This window comes from Mus musculus, chromosome 12, assembly GCF_000001635.26.
Source record: "Mus musculus strain C57BL/6J chromosome 12, GRCm38.p6 C57BL/6J".
NCBI classification, from domain to species: domain Eukaryota; kingdom Metazoa; phylum Chordata; class Mammalia; order Rodentia; family Muridae; genus Mus; species Mus musculus.
In genome coordinates, this window is record NC_000078.6 from 76,522,723 (window position 1) to 76,545,107 (window position 22,385).

Genomic DNA, 22,385 nt, shown 5'->3' on the forward strand with positions numbered 1-22,385 from the left:
CCCAAGTTCAATTCCCAGCACTGACAAGGTGGCTTACAATTTTTGGTGACTCCAGTTCCAGGTAGGGTATCTAACTCTCTCTTTTGACCTATCAGGGCATCAGGTACATATACGCACAAATACACATACACACATGCACACAGAGGAAAAACTTTCATACACATAAAATAATTTTTAAAAATCTAACATAACAAAACAAAATCCTCTGGTTAGAGCCCTTTACCTCCAAATGCTTGCCCAACCGTGCATGTGGTGAGTTCCCTATCCTCTGCCCTCGCCCTCTACTTCAATTATCAACAGCATCTGCTTCCCTTGTCTGGAATGAAACTTAAGTTTCCCTGTTCACAGTAAAATCCACAGGGTCAATGTCAGAGCTAGCACATAAGAATTTTTTTGTTTCTGTTTTGGGTTAGCAGTTTCTTCTGAGGTGGAAACATTTCACCCCACAGGGAATCTCCTCAAGTAGGAACAGCTTCAGGAAGTCCCTGAAACAGAGCAGATTCAATAGCCCCTTCCTCCCAGAATAAACAAACCAAGCTGCAAAGAAGACTCTGAGACGCAGAGCTGCTTGGAAGAAACAGAAACCAACAGATCTGCCTGGAAAAGGTTTAGGACAGAGTCACTTGGAAAGGATGCTCTCCAACCTGTTGAGCTCCGGGTTCCCAGCTTTTGTGACCTGTCACCCATGCTGGAGTGGGCTTTGGTGATGCAGCTGTCTTTGAGTCACTTCTGCTCCTGAAAGTTACATCAATTAAACTAATTGTTTCACCATGCTGGACTTTGCAGACATCCATTCTTCAGTCTGTCATGAGATTCCTACTTGGGGTGAGTAGATGTGTGTGTCGCATCTCCCCAGAAAAAAAGTTTTGCCACACCACACTCTGACAGAAAGCCAGTGTAATATCTGGCACATAACAGACCTCAGTGACTATCTGGGGAACACGAAAATTTATGGGACATGATTTTAGGGTAGAAAATCACTGGGATGTCATAGTGTGGGAGCAACTAGAGACAAGTTGCTTCCAGCTCTCCTTAGATGAGAGGCAAGCATGCTATTCAAATGCCTGATGACAATCAACTGCATTCCGAAGCTGTTAAAGCTATCTGATGGCCTCTTGCCAGAACCCATATCAGAGAATGAAGACGGGGAAGGGAAGGAGACAGAAGATAGGAAGGGCAAGGTGCTGGACTCCCTGGAGCTCAGAGTTGTCTCTCCCAACTGGGGAAAGTGGCCTCATGGCTCCTCTATCAACACCTCTGTACATCAGGCTGCTCAGTTTCTTCCACTCGTGACTTCATTTTACCTAAGAAATTTTTATTTGACTCTCGGTATATAGGTATATAAAACAGATTTTAAAAAACAATTTTCTGATGACAGACCATAGAGAAATTGATTTCAAAACAATTCTTTGGTACACATATAATTTTAGTATTTATTAAAGGTGATGTAAAATTTCATACTAATGAGATAGGTGTGCACAGGAGGCAGAGACAGCCTGATCTGTAGTTGGAGGCTTGCCTAGTCTACAAAGCAAGATTCAGGATAGCCAGGGCTAAACAGAGCATCCCTGTCTCAAAACTCTCCATCCAAAAGTTTTGTTTATTTTTATATTATGTGTATGAGGGTTTTGCCTGCGTGTATGCATGTGCATCCCGTGTGTGCTAGCTGCCCTCGGAGGTCAGAAGAGGGCAATGAGGTCCCAGGGACCTGGACTTATGTATGGTTGTCAGCTGCCATGTGGGTTCTGAGAACTGACCCTGGGTCCTCAAAAGGAGCAGCCAGTGTTCTTCATTGCTGAGCCACCATTCCAGCACTTCCTGTTTAATATTTTTTTTTAAAGATGAAACTCACGTCAGTAACTCAAACAATAATTTTGTGGTTGTTTTGTGGTGCTTGGAATCGAACCCATGACCTCCCAGATGCCAGGCAAATACTTTATCACGAAGCTACGCGTCCAGTCCTCAAAAGGCACTTTTGAAGATCAATCGTTCTAACTCAATTGAATCCAAAGACATACTATGAAGGAGGAGGGTGAGAACATAGTAAGAATCTTTGTTTTCCATAGTTAAACTCTCATGTTCCTATGAGAGCAGAAAGCTTTGTACGTACACTGTAAAACACTGTATCCGTAGTATACAGGGGTCTGTGACCCTTGCACGGTGTGTGCAGTGTGTGCAGTGTGAAGTACAAGTGTGCACACAGAACCAGGCTGCAGCACAGTCATGCTCTGCCACTGTTGGGTGCTGTCAGAAAGACCTTGGGTTCCTTAGCAGTCCTACAAAGAATCAATCTCCCAAGGGCCTGCTCCCACCAGAGTCTGAATGGCAGTCAGCCCAGACATCCTCCCAACCTAAAATGTGCCCAGGGTTTGACAACATTCAAGCTATTAAAAATAATTTAAAAGCCTTTTGAGTGGTGAGGAGATCCTTGAGATAAGCCAGTACCTTGTTCTTTGAAAGGCAAATATACTTCAGCTGGGCAGGCAGGCAGGCGGGCAGGCGGGCAGGTGGGCAGGCGGGGGTGGAATCTCTTTCTTTTCTTCAGGTACAATAATAAATGGTCACACAGAAAATGCAGGCCTGCAAATCTTTTTTATTTGCTTTGGAGTTTATTATTTGATTTGGTTACTTGTTTTCCTCCCAGAATAATGCCATGGCTTAGACTTAAGTCTACAAGTCCCAGTAGCCAGGACCGCTGACAGTGACTTCCAGGTGGGTTGATGGTCGGTTGGGTGGCTGTGTAAGCTCCTTCATAGATAACGTACCTATGAGCTAAAGTTCCCCAGGAGAGCCACATCTATCTTAAGGTTCTGCACACAGTGACCTGAATAGAGGGTCTCTTCTGGCTATTCCAATCTCTATGTGGCAATAAAGAAATTAGGATACTAACTCTGGCCTTGGAAACCCAGCACTTATAATCTGAAATTAAGAAAGAAAAACAACCAAATAGTGTAACTTTAGTTATTTTAAACCTTATTTCTAATGATGGTTCTTGAATGCTTTAACCTCCCTTGTAGCTTACCACCCACCAGAGGTAGTGGGAAAGAAAGGATACAAGGGAAGTGGAGCTGTTTAGAAAGGTTCTTTGGAGCAACTCCTATATGTATGGTCTGGAAATTGGCAGTTCAGTTCACAGGTTAGCAGCAGCATCTCCATCCACTTGAATTGGGGGATGCACTAGCAGTCCAGTTCCATAGAGTCAGGTTAGCAGTAGTGATGACACCTAGCAGAGAGACAGCCAGGCCTCAACCTTGGAAGTCAGCAGGAGGGAGCAGCAGGAGGGAGCAGCAGGAACAGCAGAAGCTCTAGGCTGTGCCTCTCTCAGCTTGGTTACATACAAGAGAGTAACAAAAGGTGATGAAGACCAGACGGTTCCACAAAGTGCCCCGCATGCAGAAAGTATGGGTTTTGGTAGGAGCACCTGGCAGACAAGGACAGGACGGGCCCATGAGTCTCGTCATTGACACGGTGCCGGTGGAAACTCTCAGCTATGCCACCCACCTGTGTGGCAATTCCCAGTTTCGTGGATGAGTTGCTGATGACTTAGGAGACCCTCAGGGCTGGGCCTCAGTTACTGTAGCGTGCTTTGGAACCAACTTGTGTTCCCTGAATGGTCTGGTGCAGAAACCAAGGCAAGGGTATGCAGAACAAGCTACCTCAGTATGACTTTCCTGTCACCTGAGGAAAGTCAGCCTAGCCAGGGCTGAGAACTCACAGGCCAATGCAATGAGCAAAACACAGCCATGATTATAGCCAGGGAGAACTGCCTCCCTCTGCAAGCAGCTGGGCAAGTGCCTACTAATTAAGCTCTTGTTCATTGTTTTGGAAGGATCTGGTGGAGTCCCTGGAAGACCTGCCCTGCCCTTCTGCTCACCAAGGTGTTGAAAATTGAGGACTGCAAGGGAATCAATGTGGAACTCCTCTGTCTGATTTAAGAACAGCCAGACTTACTCCAGACTCAGGAAGCCTCCCAAGCAAGACCCTTTTATCTTTTGCAGCATGTGGGGATTGTCAGTGTGTGAAATAAATGGAATAAAAATTCTTATGAGGCTAGAGAGATCTCAGTAGTTAAGAACTCTTGCAGAAGATAAGAAGCTCACAAGCACCTGAAATTCCAGCTCCAGGGGTATCCAGTGCTTGTGCAGGTGTCAGCATTCACATGTACACACCCCTACACACACACACACACACACACACACACACACACATATAATTTTTTAAAAAAGATTACACATACCGAGCCAGGCATGGTGGCACATACCTCAACCTCAGCATTCAGGAGACAAAGGCAGGCGAATCTATGACTCTGACATCAGCCTGCCCTATATATCGAGATGCAGGCCAGCCAGAGCACCACAGAGACCTCGTCTCAAAAACCAAACCAAACCAACCAATCAAACAAACGCCCCAAGAATCTACATGCTAAAGCTGGGGGTACTGTGAGTGCTGACAATCCCAGCTTTCAGAAGGTGGTTGAAGGAGGATCAGGGATTCAAGGCCAGCCTTGGCTATATGAGTCCTATCAAACACCAGTGTAACAGCAAAGAGAATGAAGATCTACATCAGCCCTGAATTAGAAAATTTCCAGTGACTTTTATGAACCCCATACCTGAAAACCTCTGGTACAAAAGGATCTAGAAGCCCCCCCAAATAACTAAAAATACCATGTCACCCAGTAGGTCTACTCCAGACAGTCTTCCACTTTGGTATGGAGCAGTGTACAGCTTGTTTATCTATCCACAGTCTCGCAGACAGAATAGCAGCCCATAGAGGCCAGAAGTCAGGCAATGAACAGCAAGCTGTATCTAAAGCAAACCCAAGGCCTCTAAGGCCGGTGTGTGGGTGCCGACTCCCTGTCTCAGGTGTTCTGAGTGCTGACTGGGCCCTTTTATCTACTGATAAGGAAGGTGAGCATAAGAGATCTTCAGAAATGGTTCACACGGGCTCCCGGCTTCTTGAAAAACCGCAAGTGATTGGCAAACGCTTCGGTTGCAGATGCAAAGTCAAACAACAGCTGTTTCTTTCAGACTGCCCAAGAGGCAGGAGTCATGCATGGGGCAGTCCCCTTCCCCCTTCTCCCTTCCCCCACAGCCTCTTCCTCTTTCTGATGTCACATTTTTCTGACACCAAGAACGGAGGAAGCTATCAATAGAGACTTTCAAGAAGGGACACCCCACCCGACCCCCACCCCCTGCTATAACCCTCTCTAAGAGTTAATTATAAATCTTCCTTCTCAGTGGTTTTGGGAGAAGCTTGGGACCACAAAGCTTTGAATTATTGAGTGTTCTAAGGCATGGAATTACAGTGTCTATAACTTCATCTAGCACTCTCTGCTGAAATGCAGAATTGAGACGGCCCTTCCCTTACTTGCTGAGCATTTTAAGGTGCATACAGAGACAGATATTGATTTGTTTGTTTGAGACAGGGTCTCTCTCTATAGCCCCCAACTGGTCTCAAACTCAGATATCATAAAGTTTTACCTGTTTAATGATAATAAAAGATCCTGATGGTATCTCTTTAAAGTATCAATTGATTTATTTTATGTGTATGGCTGATGTTTGTGTATCACATGAATGCCTGGTGACCATAGAGGCCAGGAGAGGACATCAGATTCTCTGGAACTGGAGTTACAGATAGCTGTGAACTGCCACGCGTGGGTGCTGGGAATCAAATTTGGATCCTCTAGGAAGAGGAACCAACACTCTTAACCACTGAGGCATCTCTCCGGTCCCCACTCTATTGATCAAAACACACAATTCAGATGGAGGCGGTAGTGCATGCTTTTGGTCTCACTAGGGAATCTGTTAACTAGTCATGGCTGTCAACTTGGCTATAACCAAAATCCAACCATGGAGGGTACACCTGTGAGTGAATTTTGCTCAATTTGCAGTAAGAAGATCCTCTTCTAGTCTGGGCCTTTGAGGTAGGAAGACATGCCTTTAATCCAGGTCTTTTGACCTGGGAAAGGATGAGCCTTTAATCCAGGCAACACCTTCTGATAGAAGCCTGTACAAGGGCATGGGAGAAAGAAGTCGTTGCTCTTTGTTTGTTTGCTCTCACTCTTGCTGGAAAGTCAGTTTCTTCACTGGCATCAGAGCCTCTTTCTTCCGGATTCTGGCTTATACTGAAGATCCAGATGACACATCCGGCCTGTGGACTGAGCAACTCCTGGATATTTGGACTTTCTGTTTCCAGTGGCCATTATTGCATTAGCTGGACCGCAACCTGTACGTCATTCTAATAAACTCTCTTTCTCTTTATGAGAATCATTCCATAAATTCTGCTACTCTAGAGAACCCTGACTAATACACAGACAGAGGCAGCGACTCATAAAAGAGGCTGGAAGCCAGAGGATCATTTAAGCCCAGAATTTCTAGAGCAGTGTGGAGCTGGGCCTGGCAGCATAGGTAGGTAATACCAGGTACTCAGGAAGTTGAAGCAGGAGAATCACTGCCCCAAGGCTTGTCTGAGAGCTACAAAGTACCCTCAAAAGTGGCCTGGGCAAGTTAATAAGACTATCTCGAAAACAAACAAAGGAACAAAAACCCCCAAAGGGCCAGGCATGTAGCTCAGTAGAAGAACACTTGCCTAGCGTGCATGAGTCTATGAGTTCAAGTCCTAGCACAAACAAACGACAGTAAGAACAGAACACTCCCTTCCCCCACGCTCCCAAAACCCAGCCTGACCCATCTGTTTAAATTGTAGTTAAAATGTACAATTCTGGCTATTGTGTAACTCAGTGCGAGAACCCATGTTTAGCATGGGTATAATTTCCAACACAAAACCCCAACTCAGCAGTTAAGAATAACTAGTGCAATTGTCACAGTATTTCAGAGTCCTGAACTTGTTAGCAGCAATTCCTCATTCCTCCAACCCGATTCTGTGCAGTTTATACAATATTTGGTTCTTTGTGACTGATTTCTCGGCAATATGCTTTCAAGCTCACCTGTGATTCGGGACGTCATTCTACTGTATTCCACGTGACCTTCTCTTTACCACCAGCAGTCGATGGCTATTTGAGTTTCTATTGTGGGTCTGCTACAAATAATGCTGTTTGAGCATTTATGTTCACAGTTGTGTGTGGACAGGTGTTCTCATGTCTCCTAGGTACATTCCTGGGACTGGAATTGTGGGTCATAAAGCGAATCTATGTTTAATCTTTGAAGAACGGCCAGACTGTTCTGCAAAGCAGGGACAGCAGCTGTGTGAGAGAGAGGGTTGTAGTTTCTCCCAGTCCTTAGGAACACTGTCATATGCAGCAGCCTTCACTGTTGGTTTTTCTTTGCATATCCTCTGATAAAGTTGTGGGTTTGTGTTTGGTGCCCATTTATATAGCTTTTTGGAGAGATGTCTATTCAGACCCTTTACACATTTAAAAATAGGTTGTCTTTTTATTGAATGGTAGGGTTGTGTGTGTGTGTGTGTGTGTTACATTTCTCCCATTCTTCCCCCGCCCCCCATCTTCCCCACCTCCAGCCCCCCAGGGTCTTACTATGCAGTCCTGGCTGTCCTAGAACTCACTATGTAGACCAGGCTGGCCTTGACCTTAAGAGATCAGCCTGCTTCTGCCTCCCAAGTGCTGGCATTAAATGTATGTATACATCACCATGCCTGGCCTCTTTCTTTTTTTTTAAGACAAAGTCTCACTCTATATTCCAGGCTGGAGTCTCTATGTGGCCCTGAAAGCCAGGATCAAATGCCTGGCAATTTTATTTTCAGTCCTAGTCACAGAACCTCATACATGTAACTGAAGCAATCTGCCACCGGGCTTGCAACCCCTAGACCTTCACTCTTCTAATACAGAAAAGTTTGATACTGTGAAGTTTATCATCTTTTTCCCCCCTTTTGTTGTATGTGACACACTTTTTCTTGTTTTCTGTGGTGCTGGGCTTCAAACTCAGAGCCCTGTCCACGCTAGGCTCTGCTAAAACGCAACTTGCAACCCTGAAAGCACAGATTTCTGAGTGTAGTAGGGTCACCTTTGAGAAGGATTTCTTCCATGTTTGGGGATGAAGTTCTGTCAGCAGCAGCAAGCCATGGCCCCTCCTCACAGCCCGGGATCACAGCCCCAGGGGATCTCTTGCCTGTGTTTACATCCCTCCCTTTCCTGATGTTCACAGTGGAGCAGCAGAAATGACAATTGTGAAAACTCAATGGCCTTGGCGTCTGGGATTTGAAGCTTTCATGCGAGGCTTGGTAGCAGGCGGTCAGAGGCAAGGGATGAGAAACTGCATTGGTTCCCTGTGAGTCATCTTGACTCTGGTTGTTTGGTTTTCTCATCCATAAACTAGGGAGAACACCTCCATTCTCCCTTCCAAGTGGAGGGGCTGAGATGATGAATTAATTTGTATTTGTTAGACACCCTGAGACCTCAGATTAAAGGCATTACTGAGACTCAAGGTGTTATTATAATAATAAATGATTTAATAGCAGGGCGAGGCCGCTCGCTGAAGCAAGAGCTGGTGGGAAGGCAGAAAGGCTCAACGCTGAGAAGGGGGCTGCGGCTCGGCTTGAGACCCTGGTCCTGACACTGACTCTTGGAGGCTTGGAGGTAGGAAACTGATTTTTTATAAAATCTTGCTTGTTTCATCTGGCTCCAGCATGGCCTTATTGAATGCTTCTTACAAGTTCTGCATAGTAAGATTACAATCTTTTCAGGAAATGGGCATATAAATTAAAGCAATTAGAAACAACTCGAGGCTTTAGAATCAAGTTCAGAATGGACTAACAAGTGTCTAGAAGGAAGTGGAGAAAGAGCTGGCTGGCTAAATGCAGTTTTCCCTGTGGGTAGAAACTCCCAGCTCTACCACCCACTAGCAGTATGACCAAGCCTCAGTTTCTCCTGTAACCGCAATTGTTCTTGTAAAATGCTCAAAGGTTAACACAGTAAGCACTCCAGTGTCGCCCCCTCAGACTACGCCCCTTGATGCAATTGATCTTGGCCAGACTGCTCCATCCTTAGAGCCTCAGTATTCTTCCTGCAAAATGGGAGTAAGTGTATTCCTGCCTTAGTGATTATAAAGTGCAGTGCACTTGGTAGCACCATTCCCTAACCATTACTATCATCAACATTTTATTTTTCTTTTCTAGCTAAGGAGCCAGTCATACATTCAAAAGTTTTAAATCTCTGGATTGGGGCTGGGGGACGTCTTTGGAAGTTGGGAGTTTAAGATTAGTAGGAAAGGACTGGTAAGATTTAACAGATTAGAGAAGAAACCAGAAACCCAGAAAGTTCGAGGTGGGAAGGAGTGGGGCTTCTCCCTTTCCCATCCCACCCCGTAGTTTTATCTCTCTCCCCCGTTCCCGGGTAATCTTGTTTCTCACCAGTGCTGTCCTCTAGTCTGCCGCTCTTCAAGCCTAACCTGTGGACTAAGTAACGTGAGCCTTACTTTCTGGCCCTCCCGCAGTCAGGAGCAAGGACTACTTTAATCTTTACTCTTCCCAGGGATCCCGTTTCAAAGTCACCTGAAAGCCATTTCCTCTCTCTCTGCCCCGCCCCTCCCCGTAAATCACTAGGTGCTTGCTTTTCCCTGGGGCAGCTTTTTTTTTTTTTTTTTTTGAGGGCAGTGGTGGAGGAGGGGATTTTATAAGCTATTTAGGATTTTCACTTGTCTACACTTGGCGGTCTAAATGCTGAGTTACTGGGGTCGATTCTCCATTCCTGTTCCAAGAACCTGGTGCCATCGTTTAACGCAGGAGTCCTACTTCTTCTGTGATCTCACACTGGGCTCCCATCTCCTACCCCTCTTCATGGTGCGTACTGGGGACAGCATCTAATGCTACCTCCCCTAAGATCTTTACCAATGAAAGATTTATTCTTAGTGAGGTGTAGTAGCGCACACCTATAATTCTAGCACTCTGGGGGATCACTCAAGAGTTCTGGGCTAGCTTGGGCTACAAAGTGTGGGCCTGTTTCAAATCAAAAAATAAAATAAAAACAATAATTAGGGCGTGGTGGTGCACACCAGTAATCCCAGCACTCCGGAGATAGAGGGTGGAGAACCATTACTCTCAAGATTACCCTCTGCCAGTCTCAGATAATTGAAATCCTGCTTCAAAAACAAAAACCACACAAAAGATTTATGTTCTTGCTCAAAATCTAACTGGTTTGTATTCTATGTGCTTGTGCTAATCATCCCCCAATTTTCCCATCCCCTAATTTCCCGGTACATGCCTTTTGTTGATAGATCGCACTCAAAATGGGGTCCACTGACATTCAGGTTCCTCGATCAGTTTTTCTCATTAACAGTCCCACTGAGCGCCGCGCCCCGCCCCGCCCCAAGTTATGCGCTTCTTATCTCTTTCTCCTCAGAAGGTAAGATTTTACAACTGTAAAGAGCCACCGAAACCTAGTTTCGGCGAGGAATTCGAGACGTGCCTTTCTGACTCAGCGGTCGTGGTGACCTGCTCCAGTAGGACCAGGACGCCCTTGCCACCTAGACCTGCGCTTCTCCTGGGAAAGTCTAGGTGGCTGGGCTCCGAGTCCTCTCTGGTCGGAACCTGGTCTGGAGGCTTTCGTTGCCCTCTCGGCGTGATATCAGGGCGGTGGCACTAGAGTAACCCCACCACGTGCGCCTTGGGATCCCAGAGTTCCAGGTGGCAAGGGGAGGCGGCCAGCGGGACCCACACGGCGGGCCACGCGCGTTAATCATTAGCCACGGCGGCCGCTGTCTACAGCGGGAGCCACAGCTCGCTCGCACCGCCGCGAAGGTTCCCCCGGGCCCCCCAGAGCCGCCAATTGCTGGATCGCAGCCGCGAGCGCAGTCTCCACCCACTGGAAACATTCCTGGTCCGCCCCTCCCTGGCTCCCTCCCTCTCCCTCTCTCTCTCCCTCCCTCCCTCCCGCCGCAGCCTGGACTCCGGCCGCAACTTCCTGCCCGGTGCTGGGGAACCGTGCGCATTTCGGGGGTCCCCCGGCGTCTGGTGCTCGCAGCGAGCAGAGGCTGGGACCGCGGGGCGGCCAGCCGTGGGCGGGAGCGGCCGGCGGCCTCTGCCGCTTCCGAGAGCGACTTTCAAACTCGAGCCCGCTTCGCGGCGCCACCTGGGCAGCCCCGCGCGCCTGGCGCGTCGCGAGCCGGCGGGGCGGCCACCGCTTGGTGAGTGTCCCTAGGTTTGCCTTTCTCTCTTTGCCCATGCTCGATTGGCTGAGTGGCAGCGCTCTGCGGAGACCCCAGGCTAGCCCTCTGTGGGATGAGGACCTGGCCCCGAGCTGCCTCGGACACACTCGGAGGAGGTTGGGTCGCGGGAAGGTCGTAAGGGGAGTCACTTTTTATCCCCACCCCGGAAACCAAAGCAGCATAGGCTTTGCAGAGTTTGAAATCCGGGCAGCTCTCGACATTCCCGCCACCCCTTCCTTGTGTGCCCTGACGCCCGTGGGCTAGTGCTTGCCTGAGACTGTGGGCTCTTCTAGAAGGACTCGCCTCTGGTCCCGCCAGCCCAGGAGTGCGCAGGCACTCAGTCTGTTCTGGGTTGGTGCCACACCGTGCTTCTGGGAATCTCAGCTGCATGTCCAGGAGGATTAGAGTGGGTGTCAGAAGCCAAGTGTCCAGGAGCTGCAAATCTAGAGCCCCTTGATGCTGCCCCTAACAGCCTCTCCTTCACTCCCTTCAACTGGTTTGGTTATTCACACCCTTCTCTCAGACCTTTGATTTGGGAAGCTTCAAGCTTCAGTCGTTCAAGATGCTCCTTTGGTGGTAACGATTTATTCTGCGGCTACTTTTGAAAACAAAGGGGGGAAAAAAAAACCGGAACAAGCCGCATGATGGTTGGAGGGTGGAGAAAGCGGCGCTGCGAGGTGGTGCTAAAAGTTGGGTGAGAGTATATCGTCTAGAGTCGCTAAACTCTTGGTAGATTAAGGGCTGTTAAGATTGTTAACCCTCCCAGCAACCGATCAGTACTAGAGCACCTTACAGAGAACCCTAGTCTTAGGGTTCCCAGTCTTCCAAACTGTGCTTGTTCAAGAGTGCATTCCAGTCACAATGAACCCTTCAGAAATAATTAGTGTGGAGTAAAATGACAGCCTGAGAGGGAGAGGCGATGTTCCCTGCTGTGCCTGGCCTTCCCCAGTCCCTCTGCTAAACTGGAATCTTGTGTTATAGATGCTCAGCATAAAACCTAGGGACTAAATACCAGAAAGCCAACTGTGGCGCTGCTGTTATTCCTTATGGTTCTGGGCTCACTGGATGGCTCACAGACCCCATCTCTCATGTAGACAGACTACTAAATGCCTGCTTGCCTCTGCTGGCCGCACTCTCTGGACTTTCCCGCTGGTGCTGGAAATCCGCTTTCACCCCTTCACTTAGTCTGGGCTGATAAGGGTGGTAGTCTGTTTTAGAGTGGCCTTGGGGCTTTTCTATTGACTTTTTATCAGAGGTGGCCCGACTAGGAGAGTGGGAAGACCACTGGGCTGAGAGTCCGACAGGATTTTTGCTAGAGGTTTAATGCTGGCTGTATTGCGTCACATCAGAGACTGATCGGGTCTGAGGCTTTTTTTCTTACATGATTGGCCTGAAGCCAGATCTCACCCTCTCCTCACTCACTTATCTTTTCTGACTCAGTTTCCATACAGAGCAGCCTTTTTTCTTTATAGGGGATGTGGTAACAATAAAGGGGAGAAGGGTGTATGAGAAGTAGTCCATAAACTCCTATCAAAAAAAAAAAATAGCTGTGTAGTGGCTACAAGGAGCCCTTACATGTTTGCTGGTTATACCCCATGTGTGACACAGGAGATGGTGGACACCAGGAGCCAATTGTGGCAGTTTACACTCTCTCTGGCTTGTAATATCATAGTCCCAGAGTAAATATTGACTTTACCAAACCCGCTGCTATCTCAGGGTCACCGTGTTTATGCTTAGAACAGGCCAAAGGCCACGGCCTGAGCGATGGCCAGACCCGGAGGGAAGGGAGGAAGGTGCTGGTCCCAGATGTAGGGCTTGCTATTCCCACCCCACTCACCACCCTGTACAGGTTCTGGTCCTGAGACTGGAGGGTGCCACAAGCCGTGACTTGCCCTGGAGGGTTAACTGTGAAGCTGCTCTCTGTTGTGTTGTGGGTGGGGAGGACCATGGTGATGGGAGGTGTTGTCTTTGCAGCTGCACTGAGGGCTGACTTCAGTCCAGCCATCCCGGGCTGTTCTCCGGCCCAGGCCACTGCTCTGTCCCGCCTCTCTGGCCAGCTGCATGTCCAGAGGCCTTTGTTAAAGTACAGAAGCCCTCCCTACTCATTACCCTCCTTCCCCAGGACAGGGCTTGGCATTACTACAGACTGAAGGAAAGCTCTTCTGGAGCCCCCAGGTCCGACAGACCCGGGAGGCTCATCCCGAGGCCTCCAGTACTGCCGGGTACATACCATCTCTGTTGTCCTCTTTCCCTCCTCCTTCCTACATCCATGCATCTTAGATCTATTTTATTTATTCATCCATTTTTATCTAGCAGCGTCTATGTATGAATACAGGGCACCAGGGAACACGGCAGTGACTGAAATATAGTTTTTTTTTTTTTTTTTAGCAATTGTTGACCTGGCAGAGTGGAATTCTACTGGGGGAAGTGGACGGAAAACAAGACAGGTCATTGAAAGCGAGTTTAAAGTTATCAGGAAGGCATGCCAGAGAAGGTCAATATGAATGGTTGAGGACGGGAGGAGGTGACAGCTGTCCCCTAAGGAAGGGACTTTGGTGTTGATCATGAGATATTTTCTTTGAGCTCTGGATCCCTTGAGACCCAGGTCAGCATTCTGATGTGATTTTAGGAGCAGGGTTTGGAGTTGCACAGCCCTAGGTTTAAATCTCGACTTGACAACTTCCTAGCCCTGCAGCCATTTGTTGACTCCTTCATGTCTATTTCTTACCTGGAAGAGTGGAGCTAGTCATCCGGGCCTACTGCATGTGGTGTGGCCTTGTGAGAGTGAACAAAGAGATAGAGCATCTACAGCGCTTACCAAGCCCCACAGAGCTGCGCGCCACAGTGAATTCTTTCTCCAGAGGCGGCAGGGGATAGATATGTCCTGCCAAGTGCTAGCCAGGACTCTGGGTGAGAGGCATTTTTGAAGTATTGGGAAGGAGCAGGGAATTCAAAAGGAGGGCCGCTAGAAGGCTTCTGTCTGTCTGGTAGTGAGTGAGCCTCTCCATGCTACCCTGGATTGTAGCTGGTTGAGGATTCAGGACTCCCAGATGTGTGCTGGCCACTGTCCCTCAGATAGACAGGGTGACCTAGGGCAGCCCTGGCCTGCCTGGCTTTGGAATTCCCCTGCTTCCAGTCAGTTGGTGAATCACACCTGTGTCTAGCCTCTTTGCTTGGCCTCACTGTTCTGAAGCTGTCCACCCCTCTTCACCTTCATCCTCCGAGTGAATTTGGTTTACTAGGTGGAGGACATATTGAGATTAAGGACTGAGGGAGCGAGGGGAGAGGGTACAAGGGGAGAGGGTACACAGTGAGCAAGCTGATCAGGGAGAGTCTGACAGAGGTTCCGAGGTATACTGCAAAGACTTTAAATAAAGGCTCATCCACCAGGGACCAGAATGAATTAAAAATGTGGAGGTGAACTTGTGGGGGTCCTTCTACCATGCGCCCCCCCCCCCCAGGATCAAACCATCAGGCTTGGTGGTTACGACTGAAGCCGTTTTGTTGGTGCAGAAATTAGTAGGGTCTTGTTGTGTTGTCTGGGCCGTCTTTTCTCTCCTGGGCTTTAAAAATCTCTACTCAAAATTGCAACTGGCTGGATTTTGGACAGTTAGAGGAACTCTTGAGAGCTCAGGGTCTGGCGCACCCAAGTCCAGACTGTCTCCGCCCAACCCGTGTGATGGGTCAGTCTCCTCCCGTCTCTGCTGGAACCACCAGCCTCCTCCTCCAGAGCAGTTTAATCTAAAATGCTGTTGTCAAAGTTTGTGGTCAGCGGTTTCCTGGGGGCCCTCCTGTGCAGGAAGTGAAAAATGTGCAGTGGAGGCCAGGCCTAGGGAAGTGGTCATCAGGCAAACCACTCCCACAAGGCCGCTACAGGCTCATACTTGCACCGGCAGGGCAGCCAGGCCCGCCCTGTGATGAAGGAACTTTTGGAGACTGTCAGTTGGTATATAGCCAGATAGAATCAAGCCTAAAACAAAACAAAACAAAACAAAACACCACAACAACAACAAAAAACAAAAAAACAGCCGGGCAGCATGCCTTTAATCCCAGCACTTGGAAGGCAGAGGCAGGCAGATTCCTGAGTTCGAGGCTAGCCTGGTCTACAGAGTGAGTTCCAGGACAGCCAGGGCGATACAGAGAAACCCTGTCTCGAAAAAACAACAACAAAAAAAACCAAACCAAAACAAAACAAAAAATCAGGCCTCAGAGGAAGTTAGGAAGAGGGCCCTGTTGTAGCCTTGAACTTGGTTGTGACATTGGTATTCAGAGGTCAGGAGGAAGAAAACAGGGCCCCTGATCAGCAAGAGGCTCACCTAAAGTTCTTAGCTGCTCTTCTGATGTCAGCCATCTGGGGACCGGGATGTCTTGTTAACTGGATCTGAGATATGTTGGCTTCTTTTCCATCCTTTGAAACAGGGTCTTACTGGACAAAGAGCTCTGCTTTTTTTCCCAGACCATTTTCACCTCACACTTGACACGATCTACTTGCCTTTGCCTCCCAAGTGCTGAGAATTGTGCCACCATGTTTGGCTCTGTTGGCTCTGTTTCGTTTAGAGGCTCTCTGAGGGCAGGCATGGGGCTTTGCTCATTCTTGTTCTCCTTCAGAACTGGAGATAGTACAAGGTGTGATCTACAGGGCGTGATGGACTGGTGCAGAGGCTCCACCGGGAGGAATCCCAGCTTGGCGGGCTCACCCACCCTGGGGCTGGGAAGAGTACACAGGTGGAGTCTACACTGGGTGGGCTCTTGCCGTCTGAGAAAACTAAAGGATACCAATATCTTGCTGGTGCGCTTGGCTGGCGTTTGGAGAGGATGCTTTTATTTAATGTCAAGGATTAGGAAGACTCCTATTCCATGTGCTGAACAGCCTCAAGAACTGAACATAGACTGAGCAAGGTTATAGAAGGTGCCAGGTACATGGAGTCCTTTTAGAGACATAGCGAGAGTCCTAGGAATTTCTCTAATTATTGCTAGAGTCTGAGTTGAGATGGGAGAGAGGAATGTAAGAATTTTTTTAAAAGTCATTTTCTTTTGTGTATTTGATGTGTGTGCGCGCACATATACATGTGTATGTGTGTGTTTTCAGAGAACAGCTTCCTTCTACCACGTAGGACCCAGGAGTTGAAGTCATCAGGTGTGGTGGCAAGTACCTTTACTCACAGATCAACTATCTGATAAAAATATATATATATATATATTTTTTTTTTACTCTTGAATCCAAGAGGATATCCTGTGGTATCTTTGTGGATGAACTGGCTCTAGGACCTGGTAAAAATTCACATTTTAAAATTGATTTTGTTGCTTTTATCCCAGACTAACAGGAGACCTCTACATATGACTGAGGACTTGAGCCTCAGGTCTTTCTCCACTTCCTAGTGCGTTGATTGTAGGCGCTCACCACTGTGGCTGGTTTATGTATGCATTGCTGGGGATGGACCGCTTGGCTTCATGTATGCCAAGCAAGCATTCTACTGGCTGAGTTACAACTCTGGCTCTCCTTGCTTTTTTTATTTTTATTTTTATTTTTTTGAGATGGAATGTTTCTATGTAGTCAGGCTGGCTTATTTTGTTTTGTTTTTAAAGGCTAACACACACACACACACACACACATATGTAATCTATATATAATAATATATATATAATTTATTTAGTTTTGTTTTATGTACATTGTTAATTTGACTACATGTATGTCTGTGTGAGGATGTTGGATCCCCTGGAACAGGAATTAAAGACAATTGAAAGCTGCAATGTGGGTGCTAGGAATTGAACCCAGGTCCTCTGGTAGAACGGCCAGTGCTCTTAACTGCTGAACCATCTCTCCAGCCCTAAAGGTTAAACTTTTAATCTGGTTCAGTGGTTAAGAGCACTGAGTGCTCTTCCAGAGGATCCAGGTTCAGTTCCCAGCACCCACATGGCAGTTTACAACTGTCTGTAACTCCAGTTGTAAGGGATCTGACACCCTCACAGCAAAAAATAGCTGGAGAGATGGTTCAGTGGTTAAGAGCACTGGCTGTTCTTCCAGAGGACCAAGGATTGAGTTTTACTTGGTGGCTCACAACTGTACACCCTCTTCTGGCTTCCACAGGCACTGCACACACGTGATGCACAGATACACATGCAGGCAGAACACCCATAAACATAGGACAAAAAAAAAAAGCTATTTTTAAAAGCTATGAGCTTTTACTTTTATTTTTTAAAGATTTATTATATATAAGTATACTGTAGCTGTCTTCAGATGCACCAGAAGAGGTGTCAGATCTCATTACAGATGGTTGTGAACCACCATGTGGTTGCTGGGATTTGAACTCAGAACCTTCTGAAGAGCTGTCAGTATTCTTAACCGCTGAGCTATCTCTCCAGCCTGAGCTTTTACTCTTATGGCTATGGGGAGACTCTCTCTCTCTCTCTCTCTCTCTCTGCCTCTGTGTGTGTGTGTGTGTGTGTGTGTATGTATGTATGTATGTGTGTGTACCACAGACTTGAGCAACAGATGACAAATCTTTATTGTAGAGAAAGAGGAACAAGTGTCCTTACAGTTTCTAGGTAGGTCGTTGCTACATCCCCAGTGCCTATTGTATGGTAGGTTACAATAAGTGCTTGTCAAATAAGAGTCATGCTACTGTGTGATAAACCTTAGGAGTGGAGTTTTCATGTTCCTTTTTGTTTGTATTTATTTCTATGGTCTCCAGTCTGGTCTTGAACTCAAAATCTTCTCGCCATAGCCACCAAGTGCTGGGATTACAGATGTGAGCCACTGTGTCTGGTTTACACATGATCTATTCTTCTAATGCAAATGATCAGGATATAAGATTCTACTTTGTACCTGCACAGGTGAGGCCGTGATGCAGGCAGCCTAGTATTCTTGTACCTTGCAAAATGTAAGGGACCCCGGAGTCCCTGGGATTCCCTATTCCCAGGCCCACTGCAGCGTTTATCACCATGCAAATGGGGCCAAGAGAGGACATTAGGGTGTGCTTTTATAGATTTGAATATATGTCCCATGATATCCTATGACACCACTCCCAGCTGCTTGGCAGTCTCCCTAACGATATTACTCATCTGCCCATCACCCTTCTTAGGGCATATAGCCAGGGGTTGAGATGCCTACGAAATATATTCACAGCAGGCCCCTTCTCTCCTCCACCCAGCCTGTTTAACCTCTCCGTATAACCTGTGTCTTAGGGCTGAGCCCATTGCAGATGGGTAGCGGTAAGTGAGGAAGCTGGAATAGAAAGGGAGAACCATCGTGGGGCAGTAGGTTGGCAAGGAAAACAGGGTGAAACAGAAACACCCGGAAAAGCCAGTCCTAGCGGAAGGACCCGGGGTCATTTGTTTGCAGGGAATGGCTTGACACACCTTCCTTCCACCTGGATCATCTGAGGGACGATGGATGCCTGGCCAGCAGCCGTGACACTGACTCATGAAGAAAAGGCTAAATTATGCTCTCTTGATTGGGTTTAGGGAAGCAAGGAAGTGGAAAAACATAATTTTAAAGATTCCCGGTCAGATTGACTGGAATCGTAAGCGATGATCGATGTTGATCATCGGCTAATGAGCTCACAGATCTCCCCAAGCTCTTTCAAGGTCTGGTAAATTGCCCAGTGTCTCTATGCTGACACTTAGCAAAGATAATGTTTGAACTTCCCTTACCCTTTAAAAAAAAATTTTTTTTTTGGGTGGGACTGGAAATGAGCCCAGGGTCTTCTGCCTCTGGGAAAGCTCCCCACCTCAGCCACACCCTTACTCGGGTCTTGAACTTCCTAATGACTCCTGAGCATGCGCTCTTGGCCCTCCCACAGTGTTTGGAATCGCAAGCATGGACTGTGCTCTGTGGTGTCTGGTGGGGCACCGCTGGAGCCCAGGTTTGGGTTACAGTAGAGTTGGGATGGCTCCTCACTTAGTTCAGTTCTGTGAACACTGATTGCCAGGTACCCTGGGGGTTGCCTACCTCTCAGAACAAGAGTGCTTCCCGTGCATCTGTCTCACCCGCTAGCATTTTCGGAGGCCAGAAAATGACGGGGAGGAACTGCCATCTCAACACCCCACAGGAATTCGCCTCTTTGTTTAACTTCTGGGCTCTGCCGCAGATGCTGAACTGTGTGGTCTTGGTGTCTGGTGATCCAGTATGCTAAGTTTCCGTGCTTGTTTCTTATAGAAGTAAAATGTTCTGATTTCCCCTGCACCCAGCCCCCATTATATTTTCATTTTAAACTTACCTGGAGTGTACTTTCTGGTTGCTGGATTTTGGCCCTGGCACTGCATGAAAGAGCTCTCGCTGGGTCACAGTCATGGTCGCAGCATGCTTCAGGGACCGTGTATGTACCCATGGCTAACCTTGTAAGATGGAGATGATTTAAAATTTTTTTCCCCAGAACACTAGCCAATCCCCCTACCCCCACCCCCATTGCTTATTGAGTGGTCTATACTCCCCTACTGGCTTGTCTTTAATGTTTTCCTTTTCTTATTATTTTGTTTCATTGAGATATATTTTATATATAAATTAAAACTCACCCACGCACAGTGTATCATTCATTGGTTTATATTTACAGTTGCAGAGTTGTGTAACCATGTGTAACTAATTTTATAACATTTTTTATTACCCACCCCTCAAGAAAAGCCTGTTCCTATTAGCAGCCATTTCCCATTTCCCCAGCCCCCAGCTCTAGGTAGGCAGTGAAGTACTTCCTGTTTCCCTAGGGGTTACCTATTTTGGACATATACAAATAGATTTCTATACTTTTACTATCCGTCTTTCTGATTGACTTCCTTTCTGCACTTAACCTCTGGTTTCCGGTTCACCAGTGTCTCCTAAGATGTTCCATGTTGTAGAAAGCAATTCATTTTTTTATTGCCGAATAATTTGGCATTGTGTGGATATATTACATTTTGCTCATTGTCCACCAGCTGATGGACATGTCTGTTTGAGCTGTTTAGTGTTATGAGTAATGCTGTTGGGTGGGGTCATAGCTCAGTGGTAAAATACTTGTTTAGATGCACAGGGTCCTGGGTTTGAACCCCCAGCATTGCCAGTAAGTAAATACATTTTAAAAGTGGATATGGGGGGCTGGCGAGATGGCTCAGTGGTTAAGAGTGTCGACTGCTCTTCCGAAGGTCCCGAGTTCAAATCCCAGCAACCACATGGTGGCTCACAACCATCCGTAATGAAATCTGATGCCCTCTTCTGGAGTGTCTGAAGACAGCTACAGTGTACTTACATATAATAAATAAATAAATCTTAAAAAAAAAAAGTGGATATGGCCGGGCATGGTAGCACACGCCTTTAATCCCAGCACTTGGGAGGCAGAGGCAGGCGGATTTCTGAGTTCGAGGTCAGCCTGGTCTACAGAGTGAGTTCCAGGACAGCCAGGGCTATACAGAGAAACCCTGTCTCGAAAAACCAAAAAAAAAAAATATATGGATATGGCTGCTGTGAACATTAGATTATGTAATGTGTAAACATCTTGGTGTGGACATATGTTAATGATTTACTCAAGACTAGGATTGTTGGGTCACATGGTAATCCTGTGTTTAATTAAAAGAAATCTTTGTGTATAAATGTGTGTATCTGTGTATGTGTGTAGGTATATGTTTGTGTGCGTGTGTACACGCATGTTCATGTGGGCGAGCGTGTGGAGGTCAGAGGACAATCTTGGATGTGAGTCCCTATCGTTGACTTTGCTTGAGAAAGAGTACCTTAGTCACTGCTGTGCACTCTGAGCTAGCTGACCTGGGAGTCCCTAAAGATTCACCTGCCTCTGCCTCTGCTTCCCAGTGACCTGACCCCACCAATACATCTTTTTTTGTTTTTGTTTTCTCGAGAGAGGGTTTTTCTGTATCGCCCTGGCTGTCCTGGAACTCACTCTGTAGACCAGGCTGGTCTCGAACTCAGAAATCCGCCTGCCTCTGCCTCCCAAGTGCTGGGATTAAAGGCGTGCGCCACCACATTCGGCTTTGCCAATAAATCTTATATGCCGATGCTCACTTACACTGACTATAAATGTGCAGCTTTATTTCTGTGCTCTCGGCTATATGCTCTGGGCTATATGCTCTGGGCTATATGCTCTTATGGGAGCCAGCACAGTGCGGTCCTGGTGTCGGTGCTTTTGGGGGGGGGGGCGGGGGGGGGGAGGGACAAGGAGAGCCAAATCTGCAGCCTGGGAGTTGCCTAAAAGGATTGCCATTTTTAACAGTGTTAAGTGCTCAGTATGGATAGACCACGAATGACTATCTGCTTGTTTGACGATCCTTAATTTCTTTCAACAGTATTTTAGTTTCTTGTGCCTTTTTTCTTTTATATTTTTATTATTTATTTATTTTTGAGACAGGGTCTCTCCACATAGCTCTGGCTGTTCTGGAACTTACTGTGTGGATCAAGATGGCACTGAACTCAGAGAAATTCATCTACATCTAGCCTTTTTTGCTTGCCTTAAAAAAAAAAAATTATGGGCTGGTGAGATGGCTCAGTGGGTAAGAGCACCCGACTGGTCTTCCAAAGGTCCGGAGTTCAAATCCCAGCAACCACATGGTGGCTCACAACCATCTGTAACAAGATCTGACGCCCTCTTCTGGAGTGTCTGAAGACAGCTATAGTGTACTTTCATATAACAAACAAACAAACAAAACAAAACAAAAAAATTGTTTATGGGGCTGGAAAGTTGGCTTAGGAGTTAAGAGCCCTGGCTGCTCTTCCAGAGGTCCTGAGTTCAATTCCCACACCTACATGGTCGCTCACATTATCTATGACTGTAATCCTGTGAGATCCAATGCCCTCTTCTGGTGTGCATACATGTAGATACAGCACTGTACAATAAAGTACATACATTAATAAATGTGAAAAAACTATGTGTGGGTGGGTGGGTGTGTGTATGGGTGGGTGGGTGGGTGGATGGATGGGTGGGTGGATGGATGGATGGATGGATGGATGGATGGATGGATTGGGGTGTCTAAGGTCAGAGGACAACCTGTAGTTCACTCCTTCCACTGTAGAGTGCAGAGGACTGAACTCAGATGCTCAGTGGGTACAGCAGCAAGTCATTTACCTGCTGACCCATCTCATTACTCCGGGTTGTCTTCTTAATTACGTTTTTAGATTTTTCATTGCTATTATTATTGTATAGGAACAGGTCTCATTATTTTTTAAAGATTTAGAGAGTGTGTGTGTGTGTGTCTGCGGGGGTGGGTATGCTCATGCTGTGGCCTGCATGTGGAGGTCTGAAGATTACCACCGGGAGTTGGTTCTTCTGGAACGATGTGGGTCCCAGGTCA

General features: G+C 47.1%; 1 protein-coding gene, 1 long non-coding RNA gene and 1 other non-coding gene across 5 annotated transcripts in view; 2 read left to right on the top strand and 1 right to left on the bottom strand.

The window, feature by feature from the left end:
- The first annotated feature begins 768 nt into the window (after positions 1-768).
- Gm40445 lies at positions 769-4,153 on the top strand. Its single transcript, XR_872833.3, has 3 exons — positions 769-825; positions 2,645-2,712; positions 3,830-4,153. It is a non-coding gene; the product is annotated as a predicted gene, 40445 (long non-coding RNA).
- Positions 4,154-10,411: 6,258 nt separating this feature from the next.
- On the bottom strand, positions 10,412-10,490 carry Mir5135 (microRNA 5135). Its single transcript, NR_039597.1, has one exon. It is a non-coding gene; the product is annotated as a microRNA 5135 (primary transcript).
- Positions 10,491-10,580: 90 nt separating this feature from the next.
- Plekhg3 (pleckstrin homology domain containing, family G (with RhoGef domain) member 3) overlaps positions 10,581-22,385 on the top strand; it is a 47,187-nt gene continuing 35,382 nt past the window's right edge. For 2 of the 3 annotated variants that reach the window (XM_006515873.4, XM_006515875.4), the window contains exon 1: positions 10,581-11,096. The gene's annotated coding sequence lies outside the window, so the exon portion shown is untranslated. The remainder of the gene's footprint in view (positions 11,097-22,385) is intronic. The other variant, NM_153804.4, reaches the window with a different exon arrangement.